The sequence below is a fragment of the Alosa pseudoharengus genome, unplaced genomic scaffold (assembly GCF_046254945.1).
Source record: "Alosa pseudoharengus isolate Yale_2024_CS ecotype anadromous, Long Island Sound unplaced genomic scaffold, YU_APseudo_1.1 YU_APseudo_1.1_scf_22, whole genome shotgun sequence".
Taxonomy (NCBI): domain Eukaryota; kingdom Metazoa; phylum Chordata; class Actinopteri; order Clupeiformes; family Clupeidae; genus Alosa; species Alosa pseudoharengus.
In genome coordinates this window covers 4,450,182-4,470,181 of record NW_027468680.1, presented here as the reverse complement: position 1 = coordinate 4,470,181, position 20,000 = coordinate 4,450,182, and positions in this window count along the sequence as shown.

The window sequence follows — 20,000 nt, the reverse complement described above, 5'->3', positions numbered from 1 at the left end:
GCTAACGTCAACTATTTCACTAACGTTACCTATCGTTATAAAGTTAGTTTAGTTATTTGTGACCCATCATTTCATACATATAACGCTAACGTTACATAATGTTTGACGACATAAATGACTCAAATACCAAAAAACCGGAACACTTACCTTGTCTCTAATTAGAGAAATGTGCCTCTGAAGGTTTACGAGCAAATAAAGTGACCACGGCAGGCGAAGAGGTTCAGAAGATTCACAGCTCATGCGGTAGCTCGCGTTCAGCTGTTAATTGTTTTCAGCTGCAGGTCACGTCATAATGCTTAAAGTTGCCGCCATGGAGGGCAATGTTAAGTCAATGGGAATTTATTGCTCTTTTATCGTAAATATCTCAAAAAGTATAAAGTTTACAAATGTAAAAATTACATTGTACAATTGTCCGTTACAAGACCTTTGTAGGAGTGTTTGAATGACGTCAAACGGTTCAGTGGTTTTAGTGTCATTAAACGTCAAATTTGGTCGGAAGAAGAATAATAAAAACAGGTAAGAAGAACAGTGATAATAGTCCATTGCATTTACATGCAATGCAAATATACTATGTTTAAAGCAATGCCACTATTAAACTCATTGAAAAATGAAACATACAACCAAGTCATCCTTTGGCTTTAAACACGTTAGTGCTAAATCAATGATCTGTCTATAAGTAACTAGGCAGCTAGGACTATTTCTGCAGCAGGTGATGAAACCATTTGAGCTATTGCTGTAGAGGAGGAGAGGGATACTAAGGGAAAAAAATAATAAATGAATCGTTTTATTTTTAATGGTATTATACACAGTTCCCCAGGTGCTAGATCTGTATAGACACATGTATGCTCTCTCAGTTACTTGCTTTGAATCCCTGGCTTGATTAAATCTGTGTCATATTTCTAAAAGACTATGAAAGACTTGAAAAAATATCCGTTACTGGGCTGTCTTCTACTTGGCTTCTCTTTCAGTAGTTTAAATGTTCTATCCTATCCATTTCTTTAGACCTCTTATTCTCTCTCTCTCTCTCTCTCTCTCTTTCTTTTCCCTCTTGGTATTTTCCGTGTTGGTTCTATTACACTTGTGAAAGTGGCGTATGAATGTAAAGTGCTTCAGCTTGGGCCACATGGAGGCCAATAAAAACCTCCTCCTTGATTGCCATTAGTGCGCTTGGCAGCCGGCCTCCCTGCTATCGACTTCAGAGGAGAGGCGCTGCAGTTTTGGGGAGGCAGTCTCCTAATTTGCACATATGGAAATGCTTCTTCTCGCCATTCCACTGCCTCTGTTGTGGCCAGATGGAATTAGAGAGAGCTCAGAAGCCGTGAAGGAAAACACATCAAAAAGAGGAGAGAGAGAGGGAGCGAGGGAGAGGGGGAGAAGGAGGTAGGGTGAGAGGAAGGGAGAAAGAGAGAGGGATATAAAGATAGGTGGAGAGAGAGAAGGGATGGGTAGGAAACAAGGGAGAGAGAGAGAGAGAGAGAAACAGAATGCTAGAGATGATTTTTTAACGACTACAAAGCAGGACACACATAAAGTGCTTTGCTTCTTGCAGTTATATTTAAGATACAACAAAACAAAATGTCCTTTCAACCCCTACCAAGCTTCACCATTCATGTTAATGCATGAACGTGCAGACATATGAATACCCATACATGTACATTAACAATACACATATCTCTGCATGTGTATTTATGAGACTTCAGTAGTGGTACACATGCTCACCTTTGTGTGGCCGACATCCCCAGCCATACACTTATATATAGTTAATAAATATATAGTTCCCCCACTGTTTCATGCAACATGTAGCATGTTGTTCGATGTTTGAGTCCAGTAATGCGCATAGCTGAGAAAAAAAAAGCAAAAGCTAAGTGTGGAAAGAGTGCTGCTGATTGGTGGCTGTGATTCATCAGTGGCTAGTCTAGCAAACTTCCCAAGAATGAAGGAGAGAGGCCATGGAGGGAGAGAGAGAAAAAAGAAAGACCGCCGCAGACAAACTCTGGACTCCACCCTATGACAGCTCCGGGTGAAAAAAGCCACAAAGAAGCCCTGTTTCCCAACCTCGGGGCAGAATGGTGTTGGTTGCCATAGAGGCCACCATGGTGCTGTGTCATCAGCATACAGGCTCAGCACTTCAGTGCTGTGAGTTATGCGTTCTGTTAGGCCTTCCACGCATTACTCTTGTCATAACAATTTATGTCGCAGTTATGTCAGTGTCGTCTGTCATGATTACTGTCTAATTGCGAAATTAGTCACTTGACTGTTGGTTGAGCAAACTTAGGAGACAGTATGTGATCGCAGCCTCTTGGCTCCGATCTTTCCTCACTTCACAGCGGGTAGTATATTGAGTTTTACTCCGCTTGTGAACCGCAGATACATCAAGTATATCTCGTCTGTGTACTGACTGCCACCTGTATTCTGCCATGAATTCTGAATAATAAAAACATCAAGTAACTTAGAAATATGTATCTTTATGAAATAATACATTTATTCCACATAACTTCCCTATATATTATCATTGCTAAATTTTACAAGATGTCGTAGACACAAAATGGACACAAAATGTCATGTATAATCAGACACTATTGTATCTCAAATCTATTAATAACTGAACATTTTAATCGTTAAAGAATTTGTGCAAGCATGGATAAAGAACCCTATAGCTTTGGAGAAAGACTATGTTTACATAAAGTATATTAATAGATAATTTACCTTCCTGAATCATGAGTCACATTTCTGAGTGTATTTTACACTTCATTTCCTGCATGAACCCCTCTGACTGTTTCATTGTTTATCAGTTTTCTGATATGAAGGGAGATTAAGCCCATGTCTTAATTTTACCTTCCTCTCAGTCTGATCTGGGATCTGCCTCTAAGGCACTGCTAAGATACGAATACTGTCTGATTCACGCATGTATAAGCAAGGGAATGAAGGGGTTAAATGCAGCTTGATGGCAACAAGGTCACAATGTCGTGGACCACCCCAAGCCCCAATTATGCATGTCAAAGACGTTGACATACACATGATTAGTATACAGCCATACCTCACAGAGACATGACTGAAATGATCAAGCCCATAACGTGACTCATGTGCAATCTGTCCAGATCATTTGCTGTTTCTATTGTAGGTGATTTGCATTCTTTTCTAAATCCTTGCTCTTGCATGACATATGAAAGTGTTTTTGGCCGGTGTTTCTCTCAGTGATTGCAAACACTAATATAGCCAGGGGTGGGTTTGTCTTAGGAAGTCCAGTGTTTGCCACACACATATGACCCCTCCTACAGCTAAGTCTGTTGTCAACACAAGTGCTGTAGTATTGATTTACTGCGGAACTTAAATTAAACTACTACTCTGGTTATTCAACCAGGCTCTGACCTCTAAATGCCAACCCCCCCCCCCCCACACACACACAGACACACACACACACACACTATTTGTGTCAAATGATTATTTCATTTTGTATGACAATGCAATGCTTCCATAATTACAATAAACATGTATATCCCATTTTGATGGAAACTGTCACTATAGCGTTAAATCAAATTGTAAACAAATGCAGCCATTTTGGTGTGCATATTCTACTTGCTGACTAACTGATCTGACTGGGTCTGTGTTGGTCAGCCTCTTGCGTGTGTTTGTCTTACTGGAGAGTTAAGGGGTACTCATTCACATGTGGTTATGAAAAAGAGGCAGACAAAAATGAGGACTTGCAAATCAGTTTGCAAATTGGCTTTTCCAACACATGAATCAGCATATTTCACGAGGAGACATTAATCAAAGCAAAACAAATTCAGCCTCCACTTCTAAGAATCCACTCGTCTTGAGCTCACTCATTGGAATGGCAAATTGAATTGATTTTAAGATTCTCAGACATGAGGACTGTAAAAGTGATATTAGTAGTTCTCATACCAGACGAACTACTCCACCATAATGATTGGCTTAAATGGATTGTCGTTTCTGTGAAATCATCCTGGTTGGTTACTGTAATGATACTGTATGATACATATGTGTGAGTTCGCCTTCAATGGGGCTAATTACAGAACACAGTGGAGTTCCAGGTAAATATATTTTATCATCAGTGAACACTCTATTGTGGTCACTATCAGTCTGGTATGGCAGAGAGTGGAGAGTTAAAAGAGTTCATGCAGAGCAGCCTCTATCGCTTCGATTTAATACAGACAAATGACTCAAGTTGAAGAACACCTGGACACAAAGGCGAAGCATCAGACCATAAACACCCCACACATACCCGCAGAGTACAGCCAGTAGGGCATATTGACCACATCTAACGCCCGTCTACAGAGAAGGGGCAACATTGTCCCTTATGAAACTCTCACTAAAACAAAAACGACCGCATCAGATGCGAACATGACCGTCATCAGATGTGAACACGCTCGGAGAGAAATGTTTTGTTTTGGTGTATGTGGTTCAAGAGGAAGTCGACTCATTTTGCAACCTTCTCTTGTTTTACATTTCAGCTTTGCTTGAGAGCCAAGCAGAAACACACTCCTCTTCCACATTTTTACCGCTCTCTCATGCAGTGCCAACGCTCACAGTTCCAGAATTAAAAAAAAAACGGCGACTGGACTTAAGAGCAACTCTCCTTCACTCCTATGCAGAAAAGGGAACATGTGATAAATATAAGTCAGATGAAATGAGCTAGATAGAGCACCAATTAGTTACAATGAATCTTGGCCATTCTCACAGACCAGCTCTTTTTTTTGTCATGTTGTGGTTTCTTTATCTGTTCTTCACAGTGTCTCTGTGTCTTTTATGGTGTCCTCTTTCGGTGCGACCAGTGAGCTTTTGCGAGGGGAAGACATTATCTTTCAAAGCCAAGCAAATCAACAAGACTCCACTTGTCTCAGGTATGGGGTTAATTGGAAAGAGAATTTGACTAAATGATTAATGCGTTTGTCAGCATACTCTTTCTTCTTCTTTTCCTAGAAAGGCACTCTGCTGATTTGGGTGTTTTCCTTACATGGTTTCAAGTGGTCAGTAGATTAAAGAGATACACAGCTCCCAAAATTAGTGAATTGTTTTCTTTCAGCCGAAATTAATTGGGTAATTTCAATGCAAATGTTTGCAAAGATTAGGAAAAAAAATTGTGCACCATTTACCTCATTAAATTCCTGCCTAACTGGAGGAAATTGCTGCTACAGCAGCACACAGACTTCACAATAGCCATTAGGAAATATTAGTGTCCCTTTCCCCTCCAAACAGTGCGCATCCCTCTCATGAAATTAAGCTTAACATGCTATGGTTGCTCGCCTCTCGCCCTCCGCCTTTCATGTGGGATATTAAGCTTATTGGTCTGTGCAGCTCTCACTCAGGCCCCAGTATACATGAAAAGCATCAGTGGCCCCAAGTTGTGGCTCTTGTGGGATTTATAATGCACCATCCCAAATGGGGAAGATTAATTATGAATACAAGACATACAGCCTAAACCTCATTACACCAGGAAACGGGGCTCTCTTCGAACAGCATGAAATATATATGCAGCTTATAGCCTTTATTAAGGAAATATTTAAAGATGGATTATTGATTCCCATTATGGACAATGGGGAGGGGGTGGGGGGGGGTGCGCTCATTAATGTTATCGGTCTGAGATTAATGACATATGGTGATGGAGAGGACTGAGTTTAAACTCTCTGGGAGACAGGGAGACAGGGGAGGAGAGAAAAGTGAGAGAAGTTGTTGTCATGGCCTCAGTCAGACGGCTGAAACTCTTTGGAAAGGTAGCGTAGTGTACGGTTGACCTACTTTGCTCTCTGCCACCCACCTCCTCGAAGATTTAGTTTGTGAGTATTTACGGTGTATTTCCATATCCAGATGACATCAAGCACTGACACACCCCCCCCCACACACACACACACACAAACACACACCTTCTCTCTCTCTCTCTCTCTCTCTCTCACACACACACACACACTCACACACATACACACAGACACACAGATAGATTCACAAACACACAGACACATACCAGGATACACACACATGCACGCTCACAAACCCACTCGCTCACACACACCCCTCCCTTTGCGTTGTCCTACTGGGTGGGTGTAAGTGCTGTTCTGTCGCTGCAAAAGCAGGTGCTCCTGAATTGAAGCATGTCTCTCTCTCTCTCTCTCTCTCTCTCTCTCTCTCTCTCTCTCTCTCTCTCTCTAGCATCCTCTTCTCTTCGTCTTTTTCTTTGTCCATTTTCTTCAGTCTGACTTTTTCTTTCTCCCCGTCTCTCTTTGTCCTTTTTCCATCGATATTTCTTCCTATTTTATTGTTTCTCCTCCATTATGTACTTTCTGTTTTATGGTCTCTGTTTATCATCACACACACGGACACACACACACACACACACACACAGGGGGAGAGAGAGAGAGAGAGAGAGAGAGAGGGAGAGGGAGAGAGAGAGAGAGAGGGAGGGAGAGAGAGAGAGAGGGAGGGAGAGAGAGAGAGAGAGGGAGAGAGAGAGAGGGAGAGAGAGAGAGAGAGGGAGGGAGAAAGAGAGAGAGAGGGAGAGAGGGAGAGAGAGAGAGGGAGGGAGAGAGAGAGAGAGGGGGAGAGAGAGAGAGAAAGACTGCAGTCCCAGCCACTGCCTTCTGCTTTCCTTTCAAAGTTCAATTTGTTTTGATCGTATGTTTTGCCTGCAAGGTTCTTTTTGACATGTTTTATTCTAACAGTGAGTTTCCAGCCTGACGTTATACTGTGACAGTCTATTTGTTACATCTACAGTATTCGTTAGAGCTAGAATTGCAAAAGAAGAGTCCCCAGAATCAGCCATTTCCTATGACACCAATCGGTTGCTTTTTTGCTTTTCGCTTTTTTTCCCCCTCCGCTTCTTACTTAATTAAAAGTCCACACCTTCTGTTATGCAAGGTTCAAATCGGACCATCGGCGCTGGGTTGCTCACAGGACAATCCTCTGGGGTGAAAACCTCAACTTGGGTGAAATAGCAAGCTGTTCTGCATCACTATGGTAACACCTGCCATTACAGGTTCCGTATGGTAACCAACCCGTCACAACAGGGGGTAAGAGGACTACCAAAACATTTGTAACTACAAAGTTCTTCATTAGCATACTGATGGGAATCATCGGCACGGCAACGCAGGGGGAAAAAAGAAAACAGAAAAAATGCAAAGCCACACTCACATATTATACTCGACTATTTTTGTCTAACTATTCATAATTTATCTCTGTCATGTTGTGTAGTTTACACTTTACTCAATTTACACTAATGACGAGTGTGTTTTTTTGACCGTATGTGTTTATCAATGGTATTGGAATATTATATTGTTGCTGCTGCGGTATTTTTATATTTATTCTAAAATTTGGAGCACATAATACATGGCTTGCTCGCTTGCTGTGCAGGTCATTTGAGTCACAGAAAACATGTCTTGCTAAATGCCTTTACACATATTACACATATAATATTTAGATATTAGTAACTTGACTGTTTTTCAATATTACACATGTAATATTTAGATATTAGTAACTTGACTGTTCAAATTACACATGTAATATTTAGATATTAGTAACTTGACTGTTTATCAAGCTCTGAATAAAAACCCAATTGTGAGTGATGAGTCACAATTTATGGGTCACACATCATTTGTATCCTCCCAGAATGCATCTCCCCAGCGGTCCCTGATGTATGACACATGCGCGTCGTCCAAGCCACCTTCATGGCTGGCGTCTGTTCACCTGGTCCTGGCGGTCCCTGGGAGCGTCCCACTGCGGTCGCGCTGCCTCGATGCATCATGGGCCACGGTGGCCGTCCGTCAGGTGATGAACGGTCCCCTCACACACCTCCGCTGGCTGGACCCTCCTGTGGTCCCTGTGGCACATGAGGGATTACTGGCACGGCAGGAGCGGAGAGGCCCGCGGAGTTCTCAAGCCCGCCCCACTCACACACACACACACACACACAGAGAGAGACACACACACACACACACACACACAGAGACACACAGACACACACACACACACACAGAGACACACAGACACACACACACACACACACACACACACACACACACTCACACACAGAGACACACACACACACACACACACACACACACACATACATGGATATGCACACACTCTCTCTCTGTGACACACACACACACACACACATACATGGATATGCACACACACACACCTCTCTCTCTCTCTCTCTCTCTCTCTGTGACACACACACACACACACATACATGGATATGCACACACACACACACCTCTCTCTCTCTATCTCTCTCTCTCTCTCTGACACACACACACACATACACAGAGACAAAAGGCTGTGCTGCCAAACAACGAATATGGCACTTTGTGCTGCTGCCACACAGGGGTCCCTTCCAATGACCTTCTTCTGCCATCAAAGTTTGCTGGAGTGTGCATGTGTGTGTGTGTGTGTGTGTGTGTGTGGCTCTGGGATAAGTGTATTAATCACAAGATATTTACTGGAGTTATGCATCAAACAAACACAAACAGTGTGGGACCAAATTGTTGCAGATAAAGTGTTCATGTAAATATGGCATAGCGTGCATGTATCATGCAAGTTAATGATGCTCTGCCATGGTTATATTTAAAACATGACCCAAAGATATTTTAAATTCATGTGGTGTAGTAATTGTAATTCAGTTTCATAGAGCGCAATACTTTCTATGTCTTGGAACTTGCCTACATTGTTGCCATTGGACAATACATGGAATTTGCATGGTTGATCATAACATTATGTCAGTAATAAACATCTTTTCACCTTGTGCAAGGGTGGCCCATTTGCAGGCCATATGAGCTGATCCTGAGTTGGCCATATTTTAAGGCCTTCTGGTGGCTGTGCTCGGCTCGGCTCTGAACTGCCTGGAGGGTTTATTTGCGTCCGGGGAACATAAGGAGGAAAGATGGGCCAGTAATTGGGAAGAAAATTTGGTCACCGTTAGTCTGACCCTTGAATTAATTAAAACAATTTTATTGCATTCTTGAATTAATTAAAGCCATATTTGATCTTGCCACCCCAACCCCCAAGGTCTCTCTCCCTCTCTCTCTCTCTCTCTCTCTCTCTCTCTCTCTCCCTCTCCACCATCCTTTCGTGTTTGAGGAGCTTCAGGGTGCATGCATTGCAGGGGAGGGCAGTTAAGTGTCTGAGGAGCTTCAGGGTGCATGCATTGCAGGGGAGGGCAGTTAAGTGTCTGAGGAGCTTCAGGGTGCATGCATTGCAGGGGAGGGCAGTGTTTGAGGAGCTTCAGGGTGCATGCATTGCAGGGGAGGGCAGTTAAGTGTCTGAGGAGCTTCAGGGTGCATGCATTGCAGGGGAGGGCAGTGTTTGAGGAGCTTCAGGGTGCATGCATTGCAGGGGAGGGCAGTGTTTGAGGAGCTTCAGGGTGCATGCATTGCAGGGGAGGGCAGTTAAGTGTCTGAGGAGCTTCAGGGTGCATGCATTGCAGGGGAGGGCAGTTAAGTGTCTGGCAGCTTTGCATTGTTCCACCGATCCGCCAAGCAGATAAAAGAGTAAAGCATGCAAAGATGAAGGCAGACAAGCCACTATTATTATACCGCGAGATCTAACAGGAAAAGGGCCCTTTCCTGCCGGAGCTCCTGCTCCACCATGCCACCACCAGGCCGGATCGGTTTCAGAGGAAGGACTCTGTCATCGTCCGGCTGAAGAAGAGGATGGTGTATGGGAATGATACAGGTTTTTATGTGCTGATTACTTAAGGGGTGCGGACAGCACTGCCCACCAAGGCCTGAAGCGTGGAAGCCTTGACCGCAGAGGCCTGAAGCGTGGAAGCCTTGACCACAGAGGCCTGAAACGTGGAAGCCTTGACCGCAGAGGCCTGAAGCGTGGAAGCCTTGACCGCAGAGGCCTGAAGCGTGGAAGCCTTGACCGCAGAGGCCTGAAGCGTGGAAGCCTTGACCGCAGAGGCCTGAAGCGTGGAAGCCTTGACCGCAGAGGCCTGAAGCGTGGAAGCCTTGACCGCAGAGGGAGACGCCGCCGTGTTCAGACACTCTGATGCATCTGATACAAGATTGCCGCATCATTCTTTCAGCACGGACACCTAATCCCAACCCTTCCCTACCCCTCCCCAGCCCCCCCACCCCTCCAGAAAAGAAGTGTGTTAAACATGCAGTAATGCGATACACAAAACACACTTAAAATGAATTCTTCATGCGGAGTAAAAAGACATATGCACAGTGACACGGGCCTTTTACCGCAGATCAAAACAGCGGGGGAAAAGGGGGGGCTGTGCTTTCACAGTTATTAACGGGTACAAACCCTGGTAATTACCAGAGGAATATTTAGTGTGCCTGCTCCTCACTCTCTTTAATGTTTGCTGATGTACTGCAGTCAATTTCCTCCCCATCATGTGAATAAAATACTAAAAACACAAATGAAATGCTCAGACACTGCCCATTAGCATGCCTTATTACATAAACCACCATGGACACTACTTAGCATAACCAATGCGAATCAGTTACGACTTTAGTAACGAGGAGACAGTAAAAGCAAGCTTCGTCCAAAATCTAAAAAAAAATTGTAAAAATACAACTATGGTTCTCTTCAACTTGTTTTTTTTTTTTTTTTACCCCCCCCTCGCAAATGACCCTGAGGAGGAAGAGGTGTGATAAAGATCGGGGGGTAATTTTGGTTGAATGGTGACATTTTGTCATCTGTTTAATGCGGTGGGTGGCTAAGGGGGACTAATGGGAGCCATTTTTAGTAATCAATAAATCATGCCTTATTGATTTTCCCGCCTAAGCCCTCTTCTGTTCTCTGAAAGTCACTGGCGCCCTGGGAAGATGCATCCAAGGAGACCAGCTCGTCCTGCGCAGCACAGACAGCAGCTGCAGTACTGACCGCAGACACACAAAGGTCTTCAAGTCGTACAATCAACGGTTACACATCTATACAATACTTACAGACATCTATACAATACTTACAGCAGTGCTAAGTTGTGATGTATCAGGATTGAACAAAAAAAAAGTTGCTCTTTAATGCCCACATTGACTTACCGTTAAGTTGTAATTGTGCAATTTACAGTACTGCTGAGCCCCATTTTAAATTGAACTAAACCATCAAAATGAAAGGAGATTTAGATACAGATTGTATATACTTAAAAAAAGATTGCCGCATTGCTGGTGTAAAACATGATTATTTATGGAGGAAAATCTGCCATTTCAGACAGAGTCCTAAGCTCATTTAACTTAATCTAGCCCAGTGGTATAGTGGCACTGGTTGATTGGTTGTCAATACGAGACATACAGTATGCGTAAACAGAGTGAAAATCATCATGTGGCTACAGGAATATCTGGGTAGGCGGGAAGTGAAGTGAAGGCGTTTGAGCCAAAGTAGTTCTAGAAGGTGCATAAAGCCGCCAGGCCAATAAAGCCCATGTCTGAATTCCTCTCTTTAGCGTTTGTTGTTGGTGTGATGATTTCCATATGGCAAGACTATAGGAAAGCTGCATTGGCAACAGTTCAATAGAAAAGTGAAGAAAAGAGAGAGATCCAGTTGTCTTTGTTCTTTGGTCACAAAACGGACCATATAGTTCTATAATGACGGGCTTGTGTTCTGCTCCTGGATGTAATGTGTAGGTTGGCATGGAGGCGCTTCCATAATCCTGTACAAGCAGCTAAAGGACTAGTAGCATTACAGACTGCTATGGGCATCACTGAAGAGAGCATGAATGGTGTTAGTCACAGGCCACACACACTTACAGTTTTTTTCAACTGCTTACACACTAAATCTTTGCTTGTCACACAATTTTCTAAACATGTCCTCCAAACATCATAACCCGACACCAAATCTGCAAAACCATACACTAATTCTCAGTGTTTGACTCAGTTTTCAATTGACTAAAACACATTTTGCAAAACACCACACACAATTTTCTACCTAACACACAAAAATCTAACAGGAAGTAACTTGATTTCGTTCTTCAAACACAACCCATCAAAATGCCACACTAAATCACCAGTGCTTCACTCTTTCTCTTCACATGTGCAAACACTCTTTACTTTACTGAACACCATCCAATCATTGCCTTAGTATAGGTCTATGAATAGATATACTCTCTATATAGGTATAGACCCTTTCAATCTGCTCCTAGAGGATTTCCGGTTGAAATATTCAGAACCAATGCAGATACTTGAAAATTACAGAAATCGGACTTTAGTTTACAGTAATGTTCAACAAAAAGTTGACTTTACTGTATGTAAAATGTGTCTTTTTACTCTATTTTTCTTTGTCCCCATGTTACAGTACCATTTTCTGTGCCTCCAGAAATGCCTTAGGAACGCTGTAGAATTGTTTGTTTCTGCAGTTGAAAGGGTCTATAGGCCTATGAATACATACTGTACACGACACCCCCCCCTCCCACACCCACACACACACACACACACACACACACTTGTCTTTAGAAAAAAACAAAATCAGTGTTTTCAAAACTCTATGTACATCTGGTGGTGACTGTATTCTTCAGCAAATTATTTGGGAAAAATCACTATTTTTGGTTTCAATATTGCTTGCATTTTTACTGTGTATTTCAACTTCTTTGAAATACACAGTAAAAATGTTGATACCGTAACTTTCACTCTTGTATGGAAATACATATAGAAAGCCTAAGACAGAAGAGCTTTAGGTTTTGAGCAACAGTGTGTATATGATGTATCCAAAATGTGATATTATGACAAAAGTGTTTGTAATGTGAGGCGAATGTTTGCTTTAAACATGTGTTTTTGACATTTTGAATGTTGTGTGTCATTTTGCTGGAGATTTGAGGCATTTTGCATTTTGTGTGAGCAGTTGTGGGTTTTGTGTGTGGAGTTTTGAAAAATAGACACAGAGTTTTGAAAACGTGTGTAAACAATTGTAAAAAACTGTATTATGACCATGGCAGCGTCAGAATGGCGCAGTTGTATGTAGTGTTGGCGGGTTGATAAGGAATAAAAGCTTTTGGTCCATGGGTTTCATGGAATAACTCAAGAACCATTGCATCCAAGATTAGGAAATGCTTGTGGAATGTTGGTCTCAAGGTGCTGCATCAACCCAGCCTGAGGAAGACAATATGGCTGCCGCATAACAGCAGAGGTGTACTTGCAGATGCAATGTGGATAGAGATGGATTTGGGTGTCAACGAAGCATGCTTTGTCTGTTGTTGCAGACTTGTGTCTTAGTGAAGCACAGCACACAAGTCTATGCAGATACATACACTCCCAGTCACACATACAAACTCACACACACACACACACACACACACACACACACACACACAATGTCATGGTCATATTACCGGTATGCACTAGATTTAGTTTTAAGCCATATTTTTTTACTTGTAGGAAGAAAACAAAATATTATATTAGATCCAGCTGTGAATAATGCTAGTGCAATTCCTTTGGTCAAATCAGATTTTGAAATAGTAAAAATGTGCCATTTGTCATATTTTCACCATTGCCATATTGGCCTATATCTGGACTGGTTTGGAAGATGTCTTGGATGGCAAACTGACCAAATTGAAAGCTTATTGGGCAATTTTGCAATAGTGTCAGAGACAGATTCCCTCCTGTCTTCTCTACTGCGTGACTGGATCTAATATTTTGTGTGAGAAGACAGAACCTCTCTCTTGGCAGTGTTACCCTTGACAGTAGTACTCAAATGGCTGCAGTACTACTTATGCTAGGTTGTGCAACTTTAGCTGAAGTGTGTTTTCAGTTAATGTTTCCAGCCACAGAAGTCTCTTTCGATAATGTGCCTCATGGTTCCATTCCCAACTTATCATGTAAGCATTCTGAGACAACCACCCAAGCAACTCCCAAAGATGGTTATCACTTATAATAGTATACAGTAGAATTTTGGTTTCTGTGCATGTCTCATATTATATATTGTTGTCAGTACCTTAGTTAAAAGGACCTTTTTCTGTTCATATCTGTTTCACACACACACACACACACACACACACACACACACACACACCATAGCACCCAAGCAGACCCCCATGCTCAGCACACACACACACACACACACACTAGAGGCCAAGCGATGGTGCCCTGCCAGTGTAGGAGTGCAGGGAAAAGGCTGGTTTATTAAGCTACAGTGCCCCCAATAGCTGACATGTGTGTGTGTGTGTGTGTTTGTGCTGAAAGAGTTCCTCTGATGCCATCTTTAGTCAATCTTTCACTCTGAGATAGAGAGTGTCAAGTCGCAGCTGTCTGTGTGTGTGTGTGTGTGCGTGTGTGTGTGTGCGTGCGTGCGTGTGTGTGGGTGTGTGCGTGTGTGTGTGTGGTGTGTGTGTGTGTTGTGTGTGTGTGTGTGTTTGTGTGTGTGTGTGTGTGTGCGTGTGTGTGTGTGTGTGTGTGGTGGGGGGTGGCTAGGCAGGAAGTACCCTTATTGCCAGTGAGGCGATTGTGAGTTGAGGGATGGTGGCCCTTGTGGTCTCAACCTCAAAGAATGGAAGCTAGGAGGCGTGTGGAGGGGAGGTGATTAGGAATAGAGATGGCACATGTGTGTGCAAATGGCGTGTGTGTGTGCAATTGTGTGTGTCTGTGTGAAAGTGTGTGTGTGTGTGTGAAGGTGTGTGTGTGTGTGTGTTGTGTGTGTGTGTGTGTGTGTGTGTGTTTGTGTTGTACAGTATGTGTGTGACGTGTGTTTGTGTGTGTGTGTTGTGTGTGCAAGTGTGTGTGTGTATGTGTTTGTGCGTGTGTGTGTGTGTGTATGTGTGTGCGTGTTTGTGTTGTGTGTGTATGTGTGTGCATGTTGTGTGTGTGTGTGTTTGTGTGTGTTGTGTGTGCATGTGTAAGGGGTGAGTGGGGGTTAGTCTTTCACGTCTCTCATGTTAATGTGATGTGATATCAAAAATGTGATGGATTCTGATTGATTGATAATTGTTCTCAAAATCCCTCTGAAAGTGATCCCCAACGATATTGTTCACCAGGTCGTTGTCATTATAGTGTATGTGTTGACGTTGTCGTTCATATTAGCTAGATCAATACGTTTGTGCCGTTATCATACAGTTATATTATTTGGTGTGTACAGCACTTTACTCCAGTGTCTAAACTCACTTCCTGTTCATTCTCAGTATGTAATACGACACAAAATCACCGAAACCCAGGGCTTCTGTGACAAACCGTCCTTAATGACCTTGCGCATGCGACTAAACATGGGCACTGACTGTTTTCACAGGGGGGGAGGCTTGTTAAATCAAATAACATTTTCACACTAGGCCTATTTTATGCAAAGACAAACTGCTATTCTTCTCTCATTATAATAAGGAGAGAGAGCGTGTGTGTGTATATGCGTGTGTGTGTGTGTGTGTTATTCCTACAGTGGTCTAATTCTGCCGTCACACCTGCGTGCGTCGGAGGGTGGCGGCGGCTTTGGGACCTCCAGTGGAGCGGCTCTGGAGGCATCGTCCCTCCCCATCTCCTCTGGCCACAGCTCGGCTGGGCTCGACTCTGCGGACCCCTTCCTGTCCTGCAGGGCGCCCCCTTTGCGCGACCCTAATTATCCTCTTAAATTTATATCTGGAGCCACAGGCAGTCTCGCGGGATTAGCCACAGTGTGCGCTGCAAATTGGACTGAGGAGACAGAGGGCCTGTGGAGCAGGACTCGGAGCCTCGGTGGAGATGTGGAACCCTCTCGGTCTCGGTCTCCCACTCTGTCCCTTTATCAGCCAGCATGCTCCATAGGTCTGTCTGTCTGTCTGTCTGTCTGTCTGTGTGTCTGTCTGTCTGTCTGTCTGGGTCGCTGTCTATCTGTTAGGCTGTTTTTGGTCCTCGACTGTCTGTCCACCAGTTTTCTTTTCTGTATCTTTCCTGTATTTGTCTGTCTGTCTGTCTGTTTCTGACCTGTGTCTGTATGTCTGTATGTCTGTTTCTGACCTGTGTCTGTATGTATGTATGTCTGTTTCTGACCTGTGTCTGTATGTATGTATGTCTGTTTCTGACCTGTGTCTGTATGTATGTCTGTCTGTTTCTGACCTGTGTCTGTATGTATGTATGTCTGTTTCTGACCTGTGTCTGTATGTATGTCTGTCTGTTTCTGACCTGTGTCTGTATGTATGTATGTCTGTTTCTGACCTGTGTCTGTATGTATGTCTGTCTGTTTCTGACCTGTGTCTGTATGTATGTCTGTCTGTTTCTGACCTGTGTCTGTATGTATGTATGTCTGTTTCTGACCTGTGTCTGTATGTATGTATGTCTGTTTCTGACCTGTGTCTGTATGTATGTATGTCTGTTTCTGACCTGTGTCTGTATGTATGTCTGTCTGTTTCTGACCTGTGTCTGTATGTATGTATGTCTGTTTCTGACCTGTGTCTGTATGTATGTATGTCTGTTTCTGACCTGTGTCTGTATGTATGTCTGTCTGTTTCTGACCTGTGTCTGTATGTATGTCTGTCTGTTTCTGACCTGTGTCTGTATGTATGTCTGTCTGTTTCTGACCTGTGTCTGTATGTATGTCTGTCTGTCTGTCTGGCCTATAAATGCAGTTGCATCCATTTGGCTTGGGGGGTGACAGGTCAATCATTTTGGCCTCTTCATAACAGGTTCAGTGTGTGTTACGATCGCGCCCCCCTGCCCCACCCCTCAAGTGGATTTGTCCAAGCAGCCGCTAGGTTTGTGGGGAAATATAGCCTACGAGTCAATGGTAGCCTAGTAGGTGCCCTCCGCTGGCTGGTGTTCACATCATCACAGTTTAACCGTAAACAGCAACCAGAGGTCTAGTTTTATTCCATAAATATATTGTTTTTATAGACGTTAGTTGCACGCGCTACCAAGAGCTTCCATTTACTGCACCATGTAGCCTAGGCTGTAGTGCGGTTCTGTCAACATAAAAAAAACTACGGGTAGCCTACAATTTTCACACAACTTGGTGGAAAAGTGTAGCACAGGTTAAAGAAAATCCATTCATTTTTGGAGCTCGGTCCAGTGGTGGGCCGGTCCAGGAGAAAATTGCCAGGGCCGAATTTTGTTCCCAGTCCGATCCTGCTATAGGCTACAACACTGAAAACATATTGATTATCAAATAATGCCACAGACAGTTTATGTGGGAGCAACTCATCATTTTCAGTGATGTCGGTTAAATAACAGTCATGAATGAGACGTTCAAAGCCTACCGCTGCAGAATATAGACAAGTGCACAAGTTAAAAAGTTTGGAAAGTTCTTCCAAAAACTTTTGTCTGGCATTTTATGAGGGTGCTGATCTTCAGCCTGAATCAGCGGGTTTCTAGCAGTGGAACATAGCGGAGGGGGCGACAATGTAATAAGCACCTCACCATGCAGTAAAATCTGCACCTCACCATGTTACCTAATCAGTGGCAGCCCTGAGCTTGTTTCCCCGCAATAAGATGGTTCTATCAGGGAGAGTGATATGAAAAAGTGACACCTGAAGTGCGTGCCTAATGTCATGTTTAAATGCAAACCTAACAGACGGCATCATATTCAATAGGTAGTCGGACTATTCAATAGGTTGTCCGAATAAGTAGTCCGATCATTTTATGATTTTTCACTGTGGTCCAGTAGCGCTGGAAAGTAGCAACGTTGAGCTCCTCCACACATTGAGCCCAGCCCTGATCTGCACACTGCGGCCAGGGGCTTCTGCGAAGGACGAGGTAGCAGTCGAAAGTGGCACACAGTCTATGAACATGGGGGCGACATAACTATTATGCCCAGGGCACAGGATTGCCTTCCGCCAGCCCGGGTCATCATTTCTGTCTTTAGCTTTGTCTGTCTGTCTGTCTGTCTGGTTCTGCCTGAGTGTCTCTCACTAGCCCTGATCTAAGGCTGTATGTCTCTCATAGTGTAAGTCTATGTCATGTCCACAGGTTTAAAAGTACAGTGCAAACAGAGACTTGCTCAGGCTGCAGAAAGTGCATGCTTTGCCTTTTTCATTGCACATTGAATGTAGATGTGCTAAACATACGGCTGATCATGCAATCAATGCAAAGATTCCGCCCTCAAATTGTAATTTTCTGCACCCACATCTGAACAGAATCATTCAATCACAGGCTCCATTGAATGGAATCATAGAACCGCTGGCTGACATTAAGCGGAATCAAAAGTTTAGGTCAGGAAATAGATATGCATGCTAACAAGGTGCCATCAAACAGAGATGTTATACAGGACAGTAATTCTACACCAATCAAAAAAGATACACTCTGTGTGTTTTTTAATGCAGAGCACAAACAGATCCAATGGTTGTAGCAGATATGCTCATGTAGGAGTGTGAATGATGCAACGATGTGATAGCAAGACAAGGACATAGGTTACACTGTCCATAAAGCTATTTTAGCCACTTGCGGTCTGTGTATACTTACCAGGCCATGTTTTTAGGCAAATGAATATTACGATGTAACCATGTTAAATCATCCACCCCGTATCGTCTAAACACAATGTCCATCTATCTGTGTCCTAGTCTGCACTGTCTGTCTGTCTGTATGTAAGTATTATACTCTTTTGATCCCGTGAGGAAAATTTGGTCTCTGCATTTATCCCAATACGTGAACACACAGTGAGGTGAAGCACACACTAATCCCAGCGCAGTGAGCTGCCTGCTACAACAGCGGCGCTCGGGGAGCAGTGAGGGGTTAGGTGCCTTGCTCAAGGGCACTTCAGCCGCTTTCTACTTTTCGGGGTTCGAACCGGCAACCCTCCGGTTACAAGTCCAAAGTGCTAACCAGTAGGCCACGGCTGCCCCAATGTGTCCTAGTCTCCTCTGTCTGTATGTGTCCTAGTCTCCTCTGTCTGTCTGTATGTGTCCTAGTCTCCTCTGTCTGTCTGTATGTGTCCTAGTCTGCACTGACCACCTGTATTCTCTCTCTCTCTCTCTCACTGATGATTCTCTGTCTGATTGTCTCATAGTCTGTTTATACACCTGCCCTCTCTACCTCTCTCGCTCTGTCTCTCTCCATCTCTCTCTGTCTCTCTCCATCTCTCGCTGCATCTTGCTGTCTGTCTGCATTTGCCTTATACTGTAGGCTTATCATTTCTCTCAGTGACCCCCCCCCCTAACACACACACACACACACACACACACCGGCGCCTTTACTTCACCCGCAAAACTTTGACAGTAAAAAGTCTGGTTTTGTTTCTCTTCTCGTGACGTTCCGATGCTGTACTTGAAGCTCAGTCAACTCGCACAAAAGTAAAGTGCCAGTGAGGTTGGAACGGAGGCAATAAATGTTTTCAAATTAAAGTATTTTGTTTTCATCTCATTGAGGAACGAATGCAAGCCTCAATGAATATCAGTTAATAACTCATATTTGGTCGTTTTGGTTGGATACAGACAAGTAGTAGGCTCATGATGAAGTTCTTTAACTTTTAATTGGATATGAAAATGAAGTCTACTTTACAGACAAGTGAAGGTACAACTGAATAACCCTGTTGCCCATGTATGTGTTGCCAATTAGACTGGGGGAGAGAGGAGAGGGGAAAGGGATAAAACTAACTGGCATATAACGGGCCTATAACATTAGTTCTGGTGCCTAATAGCCTATCCAAGGGCAGGGATCTGCTGGAGAATCCTTTTTTCCGGAAACAAAACTTGGACTGATTATTTTTTTCCTGAATAATCCTATTTTAGTTTTGCTGAGGGCCGTATAGGCTAAGGAGAGGAGCTATCAGTATTGTTCCACCCTCAGCTGAGGGTCTTAAGACGCAGTTTAAGAAGTACTTTTTCCATTTTATTCTTTCTTATGTGACAGCAGAGGGGTGGCCTTCACATTCTAGGGTTTCTAACTTCACCTAATCAGAAACCTATCAAAATGATCACAATTGTTCATAAAAAAAATGTTTAACTAATAAATGTATAATATTCCTGGTTAGAGAAATTGATCTTGTCTTTTTAAGATACTGATAACATTTACATTTTACATTTATTCAACGCTTTTTATCCAAAGCGATTTACAGATTTACAGTTATATTACAAGGGCCGCTATCCCCAGAGCAAGGTAGGGTTAAGTGACAACAGTGGAAGCCGGGTATAGAACCCACAACTTTTCAGGCTACTGCAGCTT